Here is an 8,657-nt window from a genome sequence, read left to right as displayed (position 1 = left end):
AATTAAAGACAAATAAGGCTAGGAAAGTTGGATGGTAACCAGTTGTGGGGGGAGCCCTGAATGTTGGACAAAAGAATTTGGCATCCACGTGATTATCAGTAGGGAACTCTCCAAGATTTTGAAACGGGAGTGATGTTGTTCCATCCAAAAGGATTTATTAATTGCCTACTGTGTGCCAGACTTCCCACTAGATATGGGGTATACAGTATTATCATTGTTCTTTGGTGAGCCCATGATATCATCAGTATGAGTCTTCCTTCCCCTGAAGCCATTTGTAGTCTGTTCAAACCTTCTCATCCTAGGCAATCTGGGTCCATGCTTTCCCCAAGATCTGCCCAACTTATGGAACAGGCCTGAATAGTGATTTCATTGCAAAGATTCAACTCCTTCTCCCAATGCAATTCAGCACTTGTCCTGCAACTTTATAGTTACAGGTTTGGTCTTCCTGATACTTGGGCCGCTTCTGTCTCCTCTGGGCTATTCTCTTATTTTTCATGATGATGCTAATGGCAACCTTCCACTCCAGTTGGCAATGTTGCCCCTGAAGAACTTATAATTTAGGTGGAGAAACAAGATGAGATGGAAATATCTAGAAATCAAGAGCAGTTAATTGATATTGGGCAAATTAGAGATCTACAATATTCAGACAAAACAAGAATATTTAACATGATTAAGAAACCTTGAAGACAAGACAAAATTTTATCTTTTCTGTCAGTGTGATGCTTCTGTAGCATAGAGCTCTAATCAGGGAAGAACACAAATTCCACATGGTCATTTAATGCGGTGAAATTTCACATTGCTACCTTAAGTAGGAAAGGGACTGGCCTCCGTAAGCCCATCTCTGATGTTGCCATAAACCAGAACCACTCCTACCCCTTCATTGTTTTATCACAATTACATGAGTTATTATAAACCTAATGTCAAACATCAGTATGACCGAAATTTTCTTTGGCAATTATTTACATTTAAATAGACACCAACAGAGAAAGTATCCTGACTTTCCTGTGAAATCCTCTAATTCCCCATCAGGATTTTTAACATTCATTCCCATTCATTTTTCTGTGTATAAGATCATATTTGGCTAGTAAGTACCTTTTGACTCTGTTCTTTTATTCCTTTTGTATTATTTCAAAAAGATCTTTCCACTTTTTTATATTGCTCTTAATTGTTGATATTAATTATAGTATAATATTACATTTCATTAATGGACTACAGTGGATTCAACCATTCCCTCATTGTTGAATGTCTAACTTGCTTCTTGGGTTTTTTTTGCAATTAGAAATAAGGCTGCTATGAACATCTTTCAACAGCTTTTGTTTTGTTTTTTTAATGACAATTACAGAAATAGTCCCAACAATGGAATTATTAAGTTAAACATTCTAGTTATTTTTATAACTTTTTATGCATATTATTAGATTGCTCTCCAAAGGGATTTTACAAGACAATTCTGTTAGTAATGAATGTGTGCCTGTTTCTCCACAATCCCACCAGCACTGAGTTTCCTTTTCTTTAAAAATATTTTTTTTTTTGCTAATTTATTGTGTGTGAGGGCCTTGTTTTCATTTATATCTCTTTGGATATTAGTGAAGTTGAGCTTTTTGTCCCTTGAATAATTAACAATTTGCATTTCTTTTTTAAAAATACTGTCTGTTCATATGTTTGGATCATGTATACATCATGACCTGGAATTAAACTTCTGGGGTTCTTTTTTGGACTTGTTCTCTGTTTAAGGCAGTAACAAAGAGCTCTACAGACAAAATAGCAAGGCCCCTTTGAATTTTTTTTTCTTAAAACCTATAACGGTAAGGGATAGGAGAGACGGGAAAAAATTACATTTCCTCCTTTTATCAACAACATCCCCTTGAGTAATAGAAATTTATTGTAATGAAAGCCTGAAAAAAATTATTTGGGATGCCAGATTGGTTTTAGCCAAATGGGACCAATGTCATTTTCCCAGTGGTCTTAAAATTGTTCATTCCTACTGACCATTACCCATTTTACCAGCTATCGAGCCAAAACCATAAAGCCCATATCCTTTGTTCTATAGAAATTGATGAGGGGAAAATATATTTAAAACCCTTAAACACCTTGGTTGATTTTCATTGTATTCCAATATTGGGTCCCAGACTTATTGCTGGAAGAGAGCTTAGAAACTCTCTAGTGAGTACCCTCATTTTTCAGATAAGGAAACTAAGGTCCAAAAGAAGACAAGCTATTTGACCAGTGTCATAGATATTAAGGGACATAGCTGAAATTTGCAGCCCAGTTGTCTGTTTCCAAATCCAGTCTAGTCTACTCTGGTTCATAACAGATATTAATGACCAATCTACCCTTTAAAATATATGTGTATGTATTATATGTAATGCATGTATATATTACATGTGTGTATACATATATGTATGTTTTTATTTCTCATATGTGTGTGTGTGTACACGTGTAGGGGTCTTAGAGTGAATTGCAATTTTCAGCCTAGGATAGACAGCCTGGAAAATATTTCATTAAAAAAATGCACAACCTCCAAAATAACATGACAACTTTTAGAGTAAAATAGTTTTAAACGCATTAAATCTCAGCCTCAGTTCTGCAGCGACGTTAAAGGTTTAACTGTTTTCCCACTGTTAAGGCATCACTGCCTTATCTCCGGAGCTTACTCAGCATGTCCAAAGTATTGAAAAACAGATGAATGATCAAGGAATTTAGGAAACAGCTCCTTCCCCAAAGCCAGGGGGATATTCTCAAGAAGGGGCCGAGGAGGGAGAAAGCATGAAACTTATTTAACAAGAAAGATTGGAGGCAGGTAATCTACATAATATATCCACCGGCATTAAGACTGTCATCTTGGTATGGCATTCGGGTGCGGATTTTGCAATAGCTGTCTTTCACTGTCGGTTCTAATAAAGAGCACTGGTCAGCTGAAATTCCCCAGGAGCGCAGAGTGATGCTCGGTGAACTGTGTGTGCCTGAGGCCTCTCATGCATGATTTAGACTGCTTTGTAAATGTCAATAGGTGGGAAAGCATTGGATCCCTTGTAGACTTCTCCAAATCCTTCAAGATGGATATTCGGCGTAGAAAACGCACTAAGCTTTCAAGGCCGCTGCCGTGTTGCTTTTGGGTTTTGTTGGGGTTTTTTACACCTGCCTAACTTGGGGTTTAAGGTGTTGCCAGCAGCAAAATGTTGGTGTGTGTGCGTGACTTGCTCTGGCTCGCCAATGAAACCATTTCTTAAGGAAACCTTTGGCCCCCCGAGGAAACTCCATGGCAATCAGAAGCAGGAATATAGCAGGCATGTCGAACGTCCTTCAAACTCCAGTGCTTCCGTGTCCATCTTTTTTTTTTTTTTTAAATGAGCATTTGGTTTGACTGAATCTGACTTTTAGGGGAAAGATCAAATGTAGTAAATAGATGGCATTAAACTGGGGGCAAGGCTCTTTTTTTCAACCAAGGGAGCATCTGTGGCTTTTAATTATTATTGTTCAGGTATTTCAGTCATGTCCAATGCCATTGGACTCTATTTGGGGTTTTCTTGGCAAAGATATGGGATTGTGTTGTCATTTCCTTCTCCAGCTCATTTTGCAGATGATGAACTAGGACATAGTGTTAGATGACTTGCCCAGAGTCACACAGCCAGTAAGCGTCTAAGGCCACATTTGAACTCAGGTCTTCCTATCTCTAGGCTTGTTATTCTATTAACTGTGCTACCTAGCTATCTTTTAGCTAAGGTTATCCTATTCAGAATTACTCTGTTCCCATGTCTGTCCTTTTTCCTAGCACCTTCATCCTCAGGTTTCAGTATTTCCCCTCTCTATTTTTCATCCCTTTTGTCAGTCATATATATGAATATGAATATATGACCTTTGGGATGGAGATGAATTCAGCAGGTATTTTTTAAGCACCTCCGGTATGCCAGGCACTGGCCTGGGCTTTGGGGAGACAAAGGGGAAAAAAAACCAAAGAAGCATGAAACATTCCCTGCCTTCTAGGTTCTTACATTCAATTTGATATGCCATTATCCTGAAATAAATAATCTCAATCCAGGAGATTTAACATAGCAGGGTTGATAAAGAACCAACCTTAGAATTAAGAAGACCTGAATTCAAATCTCACTTCTGACTCACATTGGCTATAATGGCATGAGCTGATCAATGACACATGGTCACTGGTGTGATATTGACATGATATTGACAATATGGTCAAATGGCATAGCCTGGTCAATGACATACGGTGACTGGTGTGATATTGACATGATATTGACAATATGGTCAAATGGCATAGCCTGGTCAATGACATATGGTCACTGGTGTGATATTGACATGGTATTGACAATATGGTCAAATGGCATAAGCTGATCAGTGACATATGGGCACCGGTGTGATATTGACATGGTATTGACAATACAGTCAAATGACATAACCTAGTCAATGACATATGGTCACTGGTGTGATATTGACATGGTGTGATATTGACATGGTATCACACACTGGTGTGATATTGAAATGGTAAATTCTGGTCAATGACATGCAGTCACTGGTATGATATTGACATGATATTAATGATACATTCTAGTGACATAATCTGGTCAACCCTGGTCAGATGACATTACCTTTTAGGGCAACCAGACAACTCTTTATGAATATAAGATACAGAAAAATGTTAGTTTTCATTGGCTGGGAAAGTGCCTCACCTCAAGCTCCCGCTGCCAGTGAAATCACAGTTCCAATAAAATACATACATATGCATAACATGCTTAAAACATGCATACGCACAACATGCATGGCACACCTGCCCTGATCTGTTTCACTGTGCAATGCTTCCCCCACGCCCACCCCTTGGTTCCTACATCTGTAAATGTAAGATGAAGGGGCTTGGCAGTATGCCTTCCTTATTTCTAAAACACCATGATGAGCTTACATTTAAAACGCTACCCTTACTTCATTTCCCGTGATGTATTTAGTGCATTTTGTTCCTCAGAGAAGTATGAAATGAACTAATACCTTGTGAATATTATGACACTTCAGTAGATCCGGCACCTCTTTTTATAAGTATTCCTTACCATGATGTAGATTGAAATCCATCCATGCCTTCCCCTCCTGTGAGACTCTTGCCCATGTTCTCTCATAAATCCATCAAGGCGGAAGGAAGTTAGCCTATGAAAGTAAATGTCAGTGAACTGATTTAGAGCAGACTTTTTTTTTAATTTGACCAGGACACGAAAGCAACCTTAGAAAAAATCTGTCAGTCAGTAGTCATGTAAGCGCCTACTGTGTGCCGGGCATACAAAGAAAGACAAAGAGAGCTCTTGCCCTCAAGGGGACCACCATCAAGTGAGGGAGAGACCAGGAAAACAACTTCCATTCAAACAAGGAAAGTTGGACATTTAGAGGAGATAATCATGGAGGAAAGGAAGGGCTGTCGCCTAGCTTGAGCCACGTGAGTAACGATTTATTCCAGGCAGGCGGCGGAATGTGTTTTTCCTGACTGTGCCTTGTTTGGAGGTGAGGCGAGGGAGTATTTGGCCCTTATTTACAGTACCAGGATAAGTTACACGATCCCTGGGTAACTGTGCCCGAAATATACCGCCGCACGTCTGCGTCCTGCCCAGCCCAGAAGCTCCCTGGATTAGCAGGAGCTTTGAAGCTCTGGCCTCCGAGGGCTCCGATTCCCGCTTCCCGACCATTAAGGGAGCCCGTTCCCTTCTCGCTCTCACAGCTGACCTCAGCGGCGCTTTCTGCGGCTGTTGACAAATTTTCAGACATCCAGGTTTTATCGGCGGAAGCTTTGAAGAGTGACGAATGGCTCTTGGAAGGGTTTGGTCCTCACCATAGAAGGTCGGCCGGCCCATTTATAACTCCACGCTATCCGCGGGGGGAGCCTCGCTCTCATGCGCTCTCTAGATCACTCATGCTGGGGTCGCTTCTTTCTCCCCGCGGCCTTTTCGCAGCTGTCCTCCATGAAGACCCCGTTGACATATCTAATCGCTCCCGGAGGGAGAGGGCCTTGTTTTATCGCCCTCCATGTTTCGTCGTTGGCCAGTCCCCGTCCCCGCGTGATGGGAAAGGTGACTCTCCTGGAGTCTGGGCGCCCCGAGGACATTATGAAGTGCCAGGAACCTTGTTACCTCGTAAAGCGGGCCCCAACCCATCATGGCTGAACGGCCATTACCAGGGCCGAGAATGGAAGTCTTGTAAAGTCTCCCCATAAAGCCCATTCCATCCCATCACGGAGCAGGGCCTCTGGGGGGCAGGAGCTCCGTCCCACGGGCTGCAGAGCCTACACAATGCCTTTCCGGCTCCATATTGGTCCCCCTTCGGTGGCTCATGGAGGCAAGCAAGACGGCTATTTATAGATTTACTTTCTGCCTCTGGAGTTCAGCACAGTCAGTTTTGACACACTGTCCCAGTAATCTGATCAGCCATGCTGCTTTTAAATGAAGGTCTAGGCCTTGGCCTCTGCAGAGAGGGTGACAGCTGTCAGATACAGATAGTAGGCTACAGATCCTGGCTGCTAAAACCCACTCATTCATTCCTGTTACAGATCATTGCCCACAGCTTGAAGCCATGCTTTACAGTCCGCCGATTAGTTGGCAAGAAATCTACATACTGTATTAGCAAGGTCAACCACTGAGATAAAGGCTCCAACTTAAACCTAGCGCAACTATTTTTAAACCGATAGCTATGTGTTAAGATTGGTTATTCTGGAGAGTCCTGCTCCCCACCCCCATCTTCCTCTCTTAATTGTCTCTTTAAATAAATAAAATCGTGACAGGGGGACGTTGTGGAACCCTTCGGTGGCATGCGTGGAGCTCTCCTCCCTTTTTTTTTTAACCTCTCTAAAAGCAGCTGCCTGAGAATGAGAACCTGGGCACCTCAAGGAAGCACCTTGGGGGTCCCTAGCTTGTTCAAATTCATCGCTTGTCCTAATCAAAATGAGTTTGGGGAGCTCAACCCAGTACTTACTGGATGAAAGTGGATTTTGTACAAGTGCTCTTTGGCTAGGAAGAGTTGATTGGGTAGGTCTGTGGCCTAGAGAGAGAAGAGTTGCTGAAAGCACCAGGGTCCAAATTGCCTCTCGTTGCCTCAGCAAAGATGTGGGTGGGATAAAACTCATTTGGGGTGGACTCGGAACCTCTGACTCATAACATTTTAGCTCTAGAGTTGGAAGGGATCTATGTAGTCCAGCCTCCTCTTTTTATAGATGAAGAAACTGAGGCCTCAGGAAGTTAAATGGCCTTTAGCATCATCGTTTTGATTCGAGAGGGACCTCGGAGGACATCAAGTCTAACATCCTTCATTTATAGATGAGGAGACTGGAGTTCAGAGTGATTAAGCCATCGACCCAAGGGCATACAATGTGTAAGCTTCCGAGGCAATAGGCCTCCCTGCTCTGAAGCCTTTCCTGATCTCCCCAATGCCAGTGTCATTCATCCCAAACTCTCTTCCAGTCATTTTTCAGTTGATTGCCACTCTTCATTGACCCCCTTTGAGGTTTTCTTGGCAAAGACGCTAGAGTGGTTGGCCATTTCCTTCTCCAGCTCATTTTACAGATGAAGAAACTGAGTCCAGGAGGTTAAGTTGGCCGGTCCAGGGTCACACAACTAGGACATATCAGAGGGCCAAATTTGAATCCATGCCTGGCACTCTAGCTAGCTGCCCAAACTGCCTTATGTTTAAATATTTTGCATTTTGTCTTTATATACTTATTAAGTACTTTCTGAAATCATTCGATGCTTTGTCTCCTCAGTGCTCAACACGCATAGCAAACATTAATAAATGTTTATTGATGGATCAATTGACTGATTGGTTGGCTTCCTGGGGATTTATTTTATTTAGGCAAGGCCATAACATCATACCTCCCTCTTATGCCCTTGGGAACTTTACCCTGTAAAAGACATGCCAGCATCCCTAGCATTGACTCAGAACCCTTACCAAGTCAGGTAGATGACTTGGAGCCTAGCACTCAGGCTATGTTACCTTAGGGAAATGTTGGACAGAAAGGCTGAGGGGAGGAAGAGACAAAGAATATCCCATCCCCTCCAGTCCTTTTCAGGCCTCTTGTAAATAAAGGAGCATTACAAGTATCATCCCTGGCACTCCTGTACATGCTTCCAATTCTGTGTGTGTGTGTGTGTGTGTGTGAGAGAGAGAGAGAGAGAGAGAGAGAGAGAGAGAGAGAGAGAGAGAGAGAGAGAGAGAGAGATCTATATGGAAGCTGGGTTGCCACTTTTCCCCTAGTTGTATTTCTGAAACAGTGCCGAAACCCAAATGTGGAAGCCTGGGAAAGATAGAGCTCAGTTGCTGGGAAAACGCCCCTGAAGACCCTCAGAAACTGTTTAAGGGAGACCTTTTTGACCCAGAGTTGGAGTTTTCTACCCTCCTATACTCTAGGATCCAGCCACACTGACTTTTTGCTGTTCCATGCCCATAATACTCCCATTTTCCAGTTCTCTGCCTTTTCATTGGCTGCCCTCCCCTTACCTGGAATGACCTCCCTCCTCATTCCCTGCCCCTTTCTTGATTTTCCTTCAAGACCTAGATTGAATCCCACCTTCTTTTTGTTTTTTTGTTTATATTTTTTATTTTTTGTTTTCATATCTACCTTCTACAAGAGGCATTTTTCTAGTCCTTCCCACTGTGAGTGCCTTCCCTCTAAGAGGGCTTTC

Source organism: Gracilinanus agilis, chromosome 4 (assembly GCF_016433145.1).
Source record: "Gracilinanus agilis isolate LMUSP501 chromosome 4, AgileGrace, whole genome shotgun sequence".
Lineage (NCBI taxonomy): Eukaryota > Metazoa > Chordata > Mammalia > Didelphimorphia > Didelphidae > Gracilinanus > Gracilinanus agilis.
Note: the sequence above shows the minus strand (reverse complement) of the source record.